The 16,743-nt window shown below is 43.1% G+C and overlaps 1 protein-coding gene across 4 annotated transcripts in view; it reads right to left on the bottom strand.

The window, feature by feature from the left end:
* The window catches only part of grid1a (glutamate receptor, ionotropic, delta 1a), a 293,479-nt gene that overhangs the window by 109,121 nt on the left and 167,615 nt on the right, over nucleotides 1–16,743 (bottom strand). The gene's annotated exons all lie outside the window — the stretch shown is intronic.

Below are 16,743 nucleotides of genomic sequence, written 5' to 3'. Positions count from 1 at the left end.
GAAGGGCCGCAAAGGTGATTACGAGAATGTCGCTGTACAATATGAGAACAGTAAACATAATGAATGAGTGAACGTTCCATTAATGAGTGAACCATCACCACTTCACATAATCAAACAGACACCGCAGGGATAGATAGAACACTACACAACATGGATGTGATTTATTTTTAATAAGGTGACAATATATATTTTATTCTACACTAACTCGTGCTGCCAGTCAATTCATTCCCTACGCTCTTGAATGGACTGCACCCACACATATACTGGCGACCAGCTGCACTGAAATCCGACTGCAAAGGCTAAAGCATTCAAATCTAATGCCCATAATATCATTCAGTGACCTTTGTGGAAAGGAGGCATGTATATCTTTTGAGTCTCTTACTCATTCAGGTTCTTCATTATATTAGCCACCCATCTGCTTGTGCTGTATGTGCCATATAATTTGCTGCAAAGACTTTCATAATCTCTGCCCTTTCAAAACATAGCTTGACCCTCCACTCATAGCCCGTATCTCAATGACATAAATGCACTCCATTTATTATCATGTTTTTACAAACAAAGGAGAATGCACAGTACATACAGTATGTCCATACTGGAGCTGCATACAACAGGACCATTCTAGTCCAGGAACAGATGATCAACACGCCAGTATAAGAGTAAGATTGCCTTCAGTACTTACACTATGTGGAAGGTATTGATGGATGATGATGATTAAATGGACTGCATTTATAGGGCACTTTTCTTGTCTACAGGCTGCTCAAAGAAAACATATCCCATTCACACATTCACTCACTCATTCATACACTGATGGCAGAGGCTGCCATGCAGGGTGCTGACCTGCTTAGCAGATGCGATGGAGCACTTTTTTTCTCCGAGGCACTTCATGGTATTTTTATGCTCAGCCTTTCAGACACACACTCACACAATGATGGACGTCCATTTGGAGCACTTTAGGGTTCAGTTGGGACCAGGGCAATATGGCCTTTAGATGATAATGCCATATTTTTAGACTTCATCAGGATACTATATCACAAGACATGATAGTGATACTGTGACAATATCGGATAACCATTGTTTAACTTAACAAAATATCAACACAATAAGAGACACCAGACACCAAAAAATAGCTGAGTTGTCTTAAGGCAAGCGTTGTGGGTATAAGACAAACTTAAGTTTACTGCAACACAATGCACAACCCTTGTGTCTCAATGTCCTTTTTTTTTTCTTATTAAACCCAACCGGTTAGGCAAACCTAAGACAGTCGGTTATGTCTGTGAGCTGCTGTTAGTGTGTTTCAGCAGACATCGCCCAACCCTAGTGGATATAATGATTAGGTGGGTAGAGGCAAGTATTACAACAAGTACAACGAGTGTAGTAAGGTCAGAAAATGACATCATTACTGGACAAACTAGACAAGAAATCTTGTGCCACATTAACGACATCCACAAGACAACAAATTGTCTCATAAAGTCACAATAAAAATACAATAAAGACGTACTGCCCTGCTCTTGGTCCAGTATCTTACCCAAGGACACTTCATCATGAAGCTGGACCTGGGGATCAAACCACCGGCTATTCGGTTAGAGGGCTACCCGCTCCACCTCCTACACCACAGCTGCCCATACAGCACAGTTTAATTTACGTGAGAGTCAGGTGACTCTACATATTCAGTCAATATCAACAATTTAAGTTATGTTAGCACTGTATATTAGTGAATAATACCACTTTGTGTCCAGTTTCCATTTTTATTATCATATATTTGATCAGTGCTTTTTCACCCTGATCTTAGTGCCGTTATGTGCTGCTCCAACAAAATAATCTCCAAGGGTATCGATCGAGTTACAGAGTTACTAATCCCAGATTAACCTTAAAGTGTGTCTCCAAATTCTGCTCGAAGGGACACAATGCGGCCCTATTTTCAGGTGTGCCAATTCAACAGGTGGCATGGAGGACACACGGGCCGGGCCATCTGCTTGGGGATACTGAGGTAAATGTAAGCAGACAGAGAATCTAGTGGAAATATGATCCACTTTATGTAGTCTCTAAGTAAGCTGTCATCGCCCATAATGCATGAAGGGAGCTGGCAAAAGTAGGTCTATTACCATGTTGATAACATCAATTTCAAGTGTCATGACAGGGTGAGCTAATACCGAGTCCTGCAAGGCTGCTCCCTCGTCTCCTCAGCCACAGGGTTTCGGCTTTGATTAAAATCACAAACCAGTCATTCCTCCTTGCACCTTTTCACCCCCACCGCCTCCTACAGCTATTACGCCTATTTAATACCCCTCGGGGTGTTTTCACTCTCACCATGTTACACAGAAGGTGTTGTTCCCACAGGCGGAAATGTCACGAGTGACTGGTTCCAGGTCCAGACCCAACTGTAGCTATGATGGATGGTGTAAAAAGTTTGATACGATTGGAGCTCCAAGAAAAAACAAAAAAGCCCACAATATGCTAAAGTTGATCTTCTTGTACTTTGAGAACAGTTTAACTGCTAAATACAGCAGTACATTCTCTGGCAGAGGACAGAGGGAGGCACTAGTGGAAGCAAAACCAGGGAGGACTGTGTTCTGTTATCGACTGGATGTAAGAATCGCCCGTTGGGTGACCACTGAGAGAGACACCTACTGGGATCATTTAAAGCTCCAGTGTCATTCATAGTATTCAATGACACCAGATGTTTATCTTGGATGACGGACTGATTCATTGTTACCATATGTTGCAGTCATTTGGTGAAGTCGCATCCTTAAACAAATCTTTCAGTGATCAAAATTCAGACCTTTTCAAATCTTACGACGATGTGGCCTTTATTGAACGATGAGCGAGCTCCTCGTGTGTCTCTTGCCCAGATTTATCCAACCACAAGATATTAGATATTTGATAGTCGCCTCAAGTAGGATTAAAAAACGTGGGCCGCTGTAACGAGGACACAGCCTCTGTATGTGGGCCGCATGCTCTACTAACTGAGCTACAGTGGCACCCCGCCACTACATTTTCTTTTTTATATAATATATTTTCAGGGGCCTTTTCATGGGTTTATTTATGTGACTGTAAACAGGATAAAGAGAGGGAGGATTACAGGCAGTCAGGAGTCTGATTCAAAACCTGTGCCGCTGCGACGAGGACGCAGCCTCTGTACTCTGGGTGTACATTAGAACATCTTAGCTACAGAGATGCCCCGCCACTACATTTCTAAGACAGCCTTCAGGGTTGTTTGATTTGTAGGTCAGCTGTCCAGTATAAGCATCAAGATGCACACTGATCAAATGAAAAATCTGCTGCAGATTGAAATTCAAACCCTTCACAACTGTGTGCACCAGTTATGTGAGTGATTACCAGCTTGTTCTTCCCATACTCTCTGTTTTTGTTCTTTTTTTCTGGTGTGAGACACAGGTGTCTTACTGCTGAATCACAGTCTTCTGTACTGTGCTCCAGTGATCACCGCTTTGAGTGACCCAGCAGACCCGAACTGCCATCTGCTTGAGGACTCCTGCTGTCTTATTTTCGGTCTCTCAGATCTTGAGATGTTCTACGTGTGATGTTTCCAAACCCCCTTTCCTTTTTACTGGCTTCCTGCCTCCCCACCTTTCATGCCTCCTGTGCGCACTCCCTTGCCTCATTTATTCCTTTTTACGACGTGATCTTCTCTGCAGCCGCGTGCATTTCCAGTGCTTCAACGGCTTCTACCCACAATGCAGCGTAGCAGATAAATCATCAACCATTAGCTCTGCGAACATACACGTCCAGGAAAACTAGTAAACCTTTCACAGCTAAATGCTATCCATTGCTGCGTCTGCTGTCTCTACTATAGGGGGTGTATCACCTGCCAGCAAGGCAGCATTGTTACAGTATTCAAGGTCTATTTGAGAATTAATCAAGGTCCCCAACAAGCCTGCATAGAATTAAATGTATCCATACAGTACCAGAGAGACTCCCTAAATCTACATAAATATAATGACTAAGTAGCTGTGAATAAGTAGGAGGAATTTCTCAAGATTTTCCATATGGGCCTAAATATACCTACCTAGGAGACGACTGTCTCATTTTAAAACACCTCTCGAATTAACACCTATGCAAAGATAGAGGATGAAACACCACAAAGCATGCAGGCGAGTATCATTCTTGAGTTCAAAATGTGTTTATCAAATCAGACCTTTAAGACGTATTGTCCACACTATAAGCTGCAAGTGATCAGTTTGGATTTCCTTGACCACTGACCCGCTTTGCGAGAGACATAATAGACTCAATGAAACTAGATACGAGATACAAGTGGACAGAAATTCCATGCCTCTGAATTGTGGTTTGGACTTAATTTGCAAAAATATCACATTTTGATGTGCTTTTTGCAGTCAGGGCTTCCAGGCAAACACTCTGGACACAACCTGGATAAGCCAAAAAACGGGAAAAAAAAGGGATTTTGTTGGGCAGCCTGAACACAGCATTAAACGACTGTTACAATTGAAAAACATTATCAAAAAAGGCAGATGCATTGAAAGGTGATTTGATTTTTGAAGTACAGATAACATGAGAGATATGAGCAGATATGGGAATTGCCACTCTCTCACTCTCCCCAGTAGCTCTGCGGCTCAGACCATCTCCCAACACTCCCTCTGACTGTACTGTACTCTTCTTTCCTTGGCCTCATCTCAAAGTCCCTTTTGCTCGTTGTATTTTGCCATCCCTCTCTCTCTCTCTCTCTCCCCCGACTCTGTCTCTGTATTGTAAATGAGTGCAACAAGCCGGGCGAGTGCTCGATTTCCCACTGGCTTTGTAGTTGTTTAGCCCTGAGGTCAAAGTGAGAGTGGAGGCAGAGTCGAGCGCACCAAACCCAAGATTGGCCGCACTCCTGCATTCTCCTAGAAGCCGACAGCTTAGAAGATTATTTGATTATATATATATATATATATATATATATATAGAGAGAGAGAGAGACACCTACTGGGATATATATATATATATATATATATATATATATATATATATATATATATATATATATATATATATATATATATATATATATATATATATATATATATATATATATATATATATATATAATCAGATAAAGGAAATCTAGAACATTAAAGGGATTTCGACATTATCAGAAAAGATTTAGTATTTTCTTGCTTGCAGCCACTTAGCTAGATGTTAACACCTGGACCAGGCCCACAAAGAACCCCATTCTTGTCCCTATCAAACAGCTAACAAGCCGATGCCCTCCCGCTTGTTCTCCTTTGCCTACTTGTCTGTTCATTATTAAATCTGCAAGCCTCTAGCGCTGTCTTCATATGGGCCCTTTATTGCTAATTGGCCAATTCCACATCCCTGCTCGACTAAAAACCTCCTGCAGGTAGTGTGCAGACCTCGACAGGGATCCTGCCTCTCTTACTCTCTCAGTGACCACCTTCTTTTCCAAACCGGCGATTGAGCACTGTGCGGCAAAGAAAAAGCAGCCGGAAAAACGCAGTTAATCTGATCGCTGAGCTCTCAGCTGCCTTTAGTGCATGTCTTATTTTCTCTGTTGGCACAATATCATCAGTGCAAACTTTTCAATAATGTGCTGCACCCAAATATATCAGATATATGACAGGGTACTCCTGCTTTGAACTTGTCCTCTCCTCCTGGATAAAACAACGCAATAGGTCTTGATGCAATGGTGGAGGTGGCAGAGTGGGTTAACAAGGGGCTGATGACACACTAAGCAAGGTCTAGGCTCTATCTGCAGCAATAAATGGACAGAAAATGATTGACTCGACCATCTCTGTCAGCAATCTCACCCGAACTGCCCACTTCATCCAGAGCCCATCCCGCTGAGCACCTGTTGTGTACCACTCAACCACGAACGATAAGTGGAAATTAAAGCTCTCTTTGAGGGGAGGGGCAGCGTTCTCACACTGCAGGCCATCTGTTTTTAAAGGATACAGAGTCAGCTCTCAAGTCTGACACCTGATTCTGTCACAGTCTGCTGTATAGGACACTCAACAGCAAAAAAAAAAAAAGCTTGCTGTTGCAACTTTATTACCTCTAAATTACATCTGTCCATCCAGACAATGAAAAGTTCATTTTCATTTTATCACTGGTTTTAATTACACCAGTATAATCTATTGGAACCAAAAACACAAATTAAAGGCTTTCCTGCATTAAAGTTTATTGGGTTTATTAAGGTAAAATTAAGGTAATTTCAGCTGAATGTACCTTCAGCAACTATGGGTCTTCTCAATCACACCAGTAGTTCCAGCCCTTGAGTACTCATGTGCTCATGGGTGGGACCACAACCATCTTCAAACTTGGCCATCAACTACCGGCCCTATTGCACTGACAAAATATGCCCACAGAAAGAAACGTGCAGAAACCTTGCAAAGACTGTGACATGTGACATCGTGGAAGATGTTGTCTCCATTGTTAAACAACCACCAGTGCTGATGAAAAACTATCTGATGTGCTGATCTGTGAAGCTCACGTGCAACGTAGGCACAGCATAGTTCTGTTTTCCCACACTTTATCTGCTTCTAATGTTCAAGCCGTGCTGCATCTTTTGAGTGTTGCGGCCTTCTGAGAATTACATTTTACGATTTTTCCAAAATCTCTCTCATGTGTTGCCTCGGGTTTCATTTTACATCTCATATTTCCTCTACCTGTTCCAAACACTTATTGCTCTGGGCTGTTCTTCTGGTGGGCTCAAAATCAGATCTTTTGTTGAATGCCAGTGTGATAAAAAAAAAAAAAAAAAAAAAAAAAGAACGTCTAAATATATATGGAAAAAAAAAAAAAACACTTTTGATTTGTGCCGTCAGGAGATACCCCACGTGCATCTGGTCTTCATTTAATGCCACACATCCACTGCCGTTATCCAGCTCATATCTGTTTCATTCACTGCCACTTCGTCTCACTCGCTATCAGCGAAGAGATCAGACGTTTAATGCATGTAGAACTTAGATATCTTATACTGCTGTGTCCCCCGGGCCTATTTGTTAGCTGTCAGGGACTATCTACCTTCATCCCTGCCCCATTGTGTTTGCAGGCTCATGCTGCCAGAAACTGGATCTGTCAAATGGCCGTCCCCGCAGGGTAATAGCAGAGCTCTGCATTTTGTTAAATCGATCCTGGGAGACGCATTAAAAAAAGGGAAAAGGAAGAAATAGGGTAAGAGAGCAAAGATGAGATGGAGAGCAATAACACCACACCGGGATGCTAGTTAGAAGGTAACGCTGAGGAGCAGGCGAACAGGTTTTTGTCTGACAGAGCTTGATGGATGGTGGAAGTGAGAGTGAGGCAGCAAAGGGAGTTCTCCTCATGCAACAGATGGCTGGTAGGTGAAAAGAAAAAGACAAAATGACGGAATGAGGGATGTGAAGAAAAATGGGATGGAATGAGTCGACTGGAAAAGAAAGATGAGGCGCACGGCCGAATCCTGCAGAGCAGTGGTTGTCATCAGACCTATTGTGTGATGTGTGTGATTCAACAAGCCCCGACATGATTTCAATTCACGTGTCCTCCCCAGGAACTTGCTTACAATCGGAGGATGTATTCTATAAAACTATATAAATAAGTCGTGCCATGGGGACTCACCTTAAAAGGTAAAGAGCAACTTACTTCACAGTTTTCATCACTGCACTGATAGAAATGTCAGTGTTTTGTACAGAAGAAAGGTCTTTCTGATGGCTACAGGCAGTGAGGCTGGCAAACAGCATTTTAGATTTAAGTAGCAGGGGACAGTTCCAGTTGGGTTTGTAGCGACAAAAACCCAATAATTTTCACTGGGGGTCAAGCAATCTCCAGCTGTGTTTGTGCCAGCAGAACCAGGTATTTTGAAGGCGACCTTGAGCCATTTGCAGTTGTGTTCGTAGCCAAACCATGATGTTTTCTAACCAGCACCAAGGGCTTTTTCCTGCCTGAACCTAACCAAAGCCAAAACACAGCAATGTTACAAGAGAGAAGTGGAAAATTGAAGCTAAACAAATGAAAAAAAAGAATCGCACATCGCGCACTGAACTTGTCTGTGGTTTTGTAGAAACGTGCTCAGTTAACATTTATTCTGGTGACTGATTTAAATTTTAAGATGACGACTTTGCACAAAGGTAAGGGTTAAAGTTAGGCTAAGGTGAAGTTTAAAGTTAGCTCAAGCTATGTTTTGGCCATGGTTATGGTTAGTGTGAGTCTCCAGGAAACTGCTGTAAGCCCATGTAATGTGAGTGATGGGAGCATGACTCTGTGTACGCAGTAAGTAAATATGTGTGAGAGTGAGTGAGAGAGGAAAAGTCAAGGTGAAGTAAACAGATTCCAACTCAGTAAAGAGAGGAACGGACAGAAAGTGCAGTGCAAAAAAAAAAAAGAGCGTAACATTCAGTTGAGGGGTGGCAGATGGAAGGAGGGAAAAGCAGCGCGAGAGAGAAAAGAACTGATGGAAATCGTATGCATTTTCTGCAGCAGGGCAGCCGGATGGCGGTCCGCACTGAGGGCAATACATCCTCATTAGGAACCCTGCTGCTGTCCCAAAAATACACCAGCAGAACCACAAACACACACAAGATGTGGGAGGAGTCGCGCGTGCAATGGCAGCTAGCCTGTTGGCAGAGGAAGTGCACGCGAGTGGGCAAGAAACAGGAATACATTTCAAAATAATTGTGTCGCACATAATATGTTGAGACTAAAAACAGTACACAGCAGTCGCAGGGAAAAGAAGTCACGCCAGAGAAACAGGGGTAAATCAGTCCAGGGACCGACTTAAGTGACCGCATGGAGAAGCAGAAGGGCAGAACAGTACAAGCGGTTAACTTGTCGTCCCTTGTTATTCAGCCGTGGCGGAAAATTGGAAATGTCCAGATTTTCATTCATAAATTATAATCATATGTCAGTCAAAGGAAATGCCAAGCTTCTGTTGCAGAGAAAACATTGTCCTCTCTGTCTTCTTTAACTCAGGTACACACACACACACACACACACACACACACACACACACACACACACACACACACAGGTGCATGCCCACGTACAAACACACACACACATACACTGTGGGCAGAGGTGCTCTTTTATCTGACAGCAGGTTTGTGGTTACTCGAGTGATGGAAGACAGACCGCCGACCTGACAAGGACAGACAGCGACATCTCTCTCTCCTTCCCTAGAGCCTCGAGGGCATTGATAAGAGCAGACATTTTAATTTGCTAGGTCAAAACAGATGCTTCAAGGCCCTGCTGGCAGGCCCAGGAAAAAAAAACAAAAAAAAAAACTAATGGGCTCTTGAATACCGCACCAGCAGAGGCAACATCAATCTACTGTATATTCTTACGGTCATCATTTTCTAATGGATCCTGCGCCAAAATATTTTAATGAACTAAAACAGAATACACCATATAATTAGCGTATCAAAATGATATATTGTAGCATATGCCATTTACAAGGGCCGGATGTATTTCATTAAACACTCAATGTAGATTAAAGACGAAAAAGGAATAGTTCAGCATTTCTGGGGTCTAAGTTTATTATTTTTTTTCTGCTGAGAGTCGAGTTGAGAAGTAGATAGCACTCACACACACACAGAGCTACAGAAAGGAGACAGGGAGCTACAATAAAGACTGGAAGTAGGGGGGGAAACCAGCAGTAGTTAGGACCAATTATGTAATACTCAAGTCTCGAAATAGTGGTTTCTGTTCGACAGGTTGTTGTGGATGGGGCTATTACTCGTGTCGTGGGGCAGTGACTTCCTGGAGCTTTACGTGGAGCTGTGATGGTAAAGTCGAGGTCGGAAAAAATCATAAGGCCACGGCTGCTCGGAAGTGTTAGAACAATTCATAACGCAAGGTCATCTTTACTACAGGGACGGGATGTGTAATGTAAATGCAAATGGTCACAACAAGCCCAGTAAATCAGTGTCCTTGAGCAGCGTCGGAGCAACACTCTGTATCACATCCCGACTCTGAACAGGCTCCCTCCTCGGTGCTCCAACCATTGGCTATGGGAAAAAAAACGAATCTTGTCTAATTAAGAATGTTATTGACTGATTCTTATTCCAACAATTTTAATTGTCTTTCTGGATAGAGTCTGATGAGGTGCATGATCTGCTGCTCTCTGGCGTAGCCACGCAAACATGAGACAGAGAATACAGAACTCCTGGTTTCCTCGTCTTTTTAGCGGGTTTTCAAAACACAACAAGAGTGGTGATCCATGTGTTATCATAATGAAACTGCTGAGACCAACAGAAACAGCACTGAGTAAGTTAAACATGATGTATGGAAAGATTAAAACTCCAAACAAAACGTTGCCTCATCCCCCTCTCTGACAATTTACCTTCTCTTCAAAACACCAATTGGAGTCACACTCGGCTCAGCTGAGTAATATCTGTCCCCTGGTGCATCTAAATCATGTCTTGCAGAACACACACAGCACTCAGCACCGTTGTCGTATTGTCCTCCTGCTCATGAGGATAAATGCTTCTTGTGTAAGAGCACTGAACGTTCACCCTAAATGCCTCGGTAATCATCTGCCACTCGGTGCTGTTCTATTTGCCTCATGACGGCGAGCCGCACCAAATGTTTCCTCTGCAACACTGTCAAACGCTCGCTCGTCTCTGTGCGACTAAGTATGTTGGAATCAACGGAAAGCCTTGAGTTTGCACACTGACATGTGTACAGGAGCTTTTTGCAATGTGTCCTTAAACAGGAAAAAAAAGGTTTAACCATGTGATTTTATGACACATGGGTTGCTACAATGTCTTCTTGGTGATGAGTTCAGCTATTTTTAACAGCTCATCTGAGAGCGACTGTGCTGTAAATAACTCCTCAGCTGATCAGAGGAGAGCTCAGACTTCCCAGGGTACGCCACGGCAATGGATTCCCACACCAGGCTCTCAGCAGGGTTCCTTCTCACTACGCCAAGTAAAAAAATATTTGCTAGGCGCGCAGTATTTGGAGGTGGTTGTTGCCCCTCGAGATGCTTCAACACGAGCACGAACAGACTGTAAAACCGCACCACATAGTGCATAATACAGCATGTAAAGCAATTCAGCCCAGGATGAAAAAACAAAAACAAACCAAAACAAACAAAAAAAAAACACATCTCCTGAATCCTCATGTTGACATAAATGCGATGGTAAAGGCGATATTTAATGAGAAGGCAAATCTGTGAACAGCAAACTGAATCAATGAGGTGCTGTAAAAAGACCTACTTGTTAACAAGGGAGGGGAAAAAAAACACGAGGCAGAGACGGGGTTTGTTCACAGGAATATCTGACTCCCAGACTTTCACATCGAAAAAGTATTTTTAACCTGCGCACGCTTTAAGACCCCGGGCAAAATTTAGCGCACTTTGGCATAAAAGATCCTAACTGTACTGTATCTTTCATAGAGAAGCACTGTCTGACTTACTAACTGCAATTATTCTGTCTTAAGTGACACTTTTGGGAACATTTGCATGAGACAAACTCTCCAACGAGCAGAATAAATCTGACTCACCACGCAGCCATGAAGACGTCTGCAAAGGGAGTTCTAGTTTAATTTTCAAGGTGATGTAAATAGTGTGACGGAGTAAAGTAGGGCACCGAGATGTGCCGGTGTAGATCCAGAGGTATTAAGGAGTCGTTTTGGAGCATTCTTTGATGCCTGCCCTGGTTTGGCGAGATCTTTCGAGTAATGAGGGAGGTTTAAGGTTTTTTCGTCCTCTCGTCGGGGAGCTTTACGAGCCTCGCTCGCTTCAGTCTGACAAGCGGCAGAGGAGCAGAGAAAAGTAGAGCCTGTGTGCGTCATTCTCAGAAACAAAAAGAGCGAGCCAAGGATTAAAACTGTAAGAGCCACAACTTATGACAACCAAACACAAAGCCTAATCAAAGGATCAGTGTCCCGTAGATACAATACTGGAGACAATACCCTCTCTTTTAATCTTTGTGATTTCCCTCTCCGGGCCTTTTTCTAGCAGAAGGCCGATGTCAGCACTCTGGACTGTCATGCTCAATTACAAAAAAAACGCGTCTGACCCATTTATATTATTCTGCACATCGATCGTGATCAAACCCATGACCAGCTAATAACCATCGATCTCTGTCCAGAAGAATATAACTCGATTTTAACAACGGACCCCGGATCCCCCTCATCATCTTCACTTCCAGTGGGGATCCGTTTTAAATGGTTTTAATTGACAACGTATTATCGACGGAGCAGTTGACTGTCTTGCTCCATTATCGCAACATGTGTTTCTCTCTTTACCAGTTTCAGCTTGACGCCAGATCCACGTTGCTCTAAGCCAGAGCATGCGAGCGTGTGTTTGCAGCAGTTCGTCTGAGAGGACATATGTCAGACTGAGCAGTGGCATATTTACTTTGCTTGTATTTCTGTGTGCACAGCATGCTTTCCCCACATGCTCCATGTGCAAATGTCTTTATCTGAGTCCTTCAGATCTGGCAAATTCTACATCTGATCCCTCTGTCCTGTTTATCCTTTCCGCATTAACTGCCATTGAACTGAAACAGAGGCGTTTTCATCGTATAATGAGTAAAACGCGTGATCTAAAGATGTAGAGATGAGGAGAGAGCGCTGAAAGATTAGATCTATTTTCACGGTAAATCACTTTTTTTGTCCGCAGAGATTTGTGTCAACAGATTTTTGGAGGGGAGCAACAATCCCTCTGTGGTGATGGATCTTGCTTATGCCAAAGCAAGCCCCATCTGTCCCACCCTTCCATCCATCCATCCATCCATCCATCCATCCATCCATCCATACAAAGGGAGGTGGACGGACAGGCAAGGAAAAAAAAAATGTTTACTTTCATCCTGATGGATTGGCAGCAGTGAGACCCAAACCACTGTAATTCAGCCAGTGGTTCCAGGATGAAAGGCTTGATGAAATACGCTCAGTAAAATAACAGCAACAACTGGTGCCCAGGGGAAGCTCTGGATATGACGTCATTAGGAAGATCCTCCTTTATTGTCATTGTTGGTGGAGAAATTGCTCCCTTTCATCACAGCGCAACACTGATCTCTACATTACTGAACAGGTACTTTTTGTAAGCACGTGAAAAGGAGCACATTCAGACTTTTGTGTTTCAAATGTAATTGTACAATCATGCGCGGAGAGGTCAATTTAACATTCTGCACTAGCCATCATGTTCAGGTGGGGAAAAAAAGGAAAAAAAAAAAGACAAGCAAGTTATAGTTACAGGCCGAGTAGAGTAATGTGCCAAAGATGATGGGCCTTTTATTAGGATGACAAGTGAAGAGAAGTGAAAGGCATGGCTCTCCCCCAGGATTTTTGAGTCTAATGGTATCATTAAGCGAGCGCTGCCCCCACCTCAGCCGCTTTCCGAAGGCACCTCATCTTTAGCGATCAATTCGGGTTGCGAGGTAAATGAGCCTCGGCCGCTTTTCACTGAGTGAAATAGACAGAGCGTTCCTCGAGCCTCGTGTCCGGCTTCAGCCTTGTTTCAACCAGCCTCCCTTTAGAACATGGCTGTCGATGCATAGTTGAGGGAAAACCGACCACTGTTTAGAGAAAGTTATGCATAACATACACAATTCAAAAAGGTAAAGCAGAGTTAAAAGACCATATTTTTTTGTTTTAATTTTTTTTTTTTTGTTGTATTTCTGATAGCATTTATGTATGAGTATGACTCCATACATTCGGGGGGGTCTTGTAATAGGCAAGGCAAAGCAAATTTATTTCTATTGCACCTTCTGTATGCAAGACAATTCTAAGTGCTTTACATATACAATACATACAATAACAATGAAAAAACACAAATAATAAAAACAAAAATACTAAAAACGGATCATAACAACATCAAGCAAGCAAGTGGCCAAAAGCACACCGGATCAAAACAATGACACGATAATCAAGGCACAGTATGTAAACAATTACATTTTATATAAGAGAATGAATCAAAAGCCGTGGAAAACAGGTGGGTCTTTAGCTTGAATGTAAAAGTAGACAGCTTAGTCTGCAGTCTTAGCTCACTTGGCAGTTTGTTCCACATTTGTGCAGCAAAGAAGCTAAAAAGCAGCTTCATCGTGGTTTTTTCTCTCTGGGAAGTCATTCGTATGCTACGACTTGGCCCACTACAGCCTCCACTGTCGAGGTAAAATTGGCGACGACATGCATACAGCAGCGCCAGACAAAAGCACACGCATACCCCAACACATGAACACACAAATGGCTCCTTGTCCTGGAGTTGGGGAGAAGAGCAAGCCAGATACTGGCATTGACCACAGGCCTCGATTACCAATGCCAAAACAAAATGCTGCACTAATCCCAATTAGGCTTCTGTAATGAGGGGAGCCTGCACACGAGGAGGAAGTGCCAGGCTGAATCCCCAAAACTCAATTACACAGCTATCCAGGCAAGGAAAGCAGTGACAGAGCCCAGTAATGTGTGTATATGTAAATTTGAATGTGTGTGTGTGTGTGTGTGTGTGTGTGTGTGTGTGGGTGTGCGCATGCATGCGTGCCCAAGTGCTGAGATACGGCTGTGACTTTAAAAAAAGAAAGATGGACACAAAATGGGGAAGCAGAGGGATTGTGTGGGTGCAGAAGAGGCTCTAACTCCAAAGGAACACACTGAGCGAGGCTTAATTCAAAGTCAGCGTTGTACTCGTAAGCAGAGGTTCACACATGAAGTGTCTTGTGCAGCTGCAGGCAGAAGACATTTGAAACCGAAGCCAAAAAGTAAGAACAAACTTGGTTAGTGCGCTGACACATGAGGTCAAGAGCAGGTCAACTAAACGGGCACAAAAACTTCTCGGCGAAAAGTAACAAAAAGTTTGAAAAAAAACCTTTTCATTTATCTTGACAGGAAGTGTCTCGCCGACAAGAGGAAAGATATGAAGCACGAGGGGGGCCCATGGGAAAAAGTCTGGCCTGGGATTAGGCTCAATTTGAACTGACAGATGTATTGAAAACAAAATAATTTAAATGGAGTTATAATACAAAACATGCCGCTTAATGCTCCTCAAATATGACGGATCGGTAATTATTACCTCCACCAAGGTGGTTATGTCTTTCACCCGTGTCTGTATCTTGATTGGCTGGTTTGCTGGTTGGATTACACAAAAACTTCTGACCAGTTCTCCACAAGACTTGGATGGATGATGGAGCTCAGCACAGAATGGAACCCACTAACTTGTGGTGTGGATCTGGATAAAGGGGTGGATCCAAGAATTTATTCACACTTCCTTTAACATTGCAAGAGACAGGATTTTTCAGTATTTTTGTGAATTTCTCAGGAAATATTGCATGACAGTCAGGCACACTCAGGCGGTTGGGATCTAAAATTGACATCTGAATTGTTTTGCTGTCTCTCGTGGTTGTCTCTAACAGATCTGGTAATCTCATGGTTTACGTATGGCGGGCAGAGTGACACTTTGTGCAGGAAGTCAGTCCTTTGAGGGAACCATTCTGCATCGTCACAACACAATACGGCACCTGTTTGATTTTGGCCCATGGCTCAGTTTCAGTTTTGTCCCTCCATGGAAAAGAGTCTGCAATCTTCTCTTGTGTTCTAAAACACGATCCCTCCAAACTCCAAAAGTACCGGCTCACATGAGTTAACAGCGACAGGCATCGACTGATCACGTGCAGAGTTCAGGTAGAAAATACAGCGTCGCGTTCTGTGTAACCCCTCTGGCAGACGCTTTCCTTACCGGCTCAGGCGTAATGCACTTAGAAATTAGATCTTTAAAAGTACAGAACCTGTTCTAATTCAAGTGCCACATTCTAATAGTAATATCGGTGTTATCAAAGTTGAGTTAATTAAAGCATTAAATGTTACCAAAGTCGAATTGAGCCGGAGATTTTCCACTGTTTGGCAGCTAGAGGTGGACTCAATGGGGCCATTTACCTTTTTTTTTTCTAACAGGCTCACGGACACATCAGTTATTTCCCGCACGCCGAAAGACTCGAGGTGTGAAAGCCGGTCACACTTTCATTAGGCTAGTTTCACCCCAGGACCAAGTTTTTTTGTGAATTCTCTCTCAGGTGTAAGAAAGCCCCAGGGCCCTGTAGAATGAGAGGAGGAGATTTTAATCTCAGTGCTGCTACAGTCCGATCACGTCACACGATTACACACACTGCACACTAATTTGAGTGACCTAAAAAGGCAGCGGTCATATTCACAACGTCGGGCTGATTTAGTGAAGATTAAAATTGATTTCCCAACTTTTTTTTTTTTTTCATTTTTGCACAAAGTTTGCGACACCCCAGAGTTTTCTGCATGTCTCACTTTCTTTCTATTACAAAGTAGTTGCGATGCTTTGATGCTTTTTCTTCTGATAACAGGTGATATGTTTCAATAAGACGGTGTCTCTGAAAAAGGAACCGCAGGGAACAATTTGTGCCATATACTCGAACCTGTTGATTTCACTTGAGGATGACAGGTAAAAACGGCATATGTGGTGGTAACTCACAGGATTAATAGCCCTTGACTGATGGTGGTGGTGGGAAGATGCTGCAGCTGTGTGTGTGTGTGTGTGTGTGTGTGTGTGTGTGTGTGTGTGTGTGTGTGTGTGTGTGTGTGTGTGTGTGTGTGTGTGTGTGTGTGTCTGTGTGTGGCTGTGCAGGGGGCGAGAGAGACAAAGACGTCTCCGGTAAAGGTCACCCAGTCCCCGATTAGACACATCAGCAGGCTATTAGCGACAAGGGAAACTGCCACAACCTTCTTCCAATCAATGGAAAAAAGATGCCACATGGAAGGACGGCGACCAACGGTAACCCCCTATACCGTTTAATTCCCTCTCATAAATGAGTCTGAACTCACAGCTGT

This window comes from Acanthopagrus latus, chromosome 15 (assembly GCF_904848185.1).
Source record: "Acanthopagrus latus isolate v.2019 chromosome 15, fAcaLat1.1, whole genome shotgun sequence".
NCBI lineage: Eukaryota > Metazoa > Chordata > Actinopteri > Spariformes > Sparidae > Acanthopagrus > Acanthopagrus latus.
Note: the sequence above shows the minus strand (reverse complement) of the source record. Positions and strands in the feature narration are given on the sequence as shown.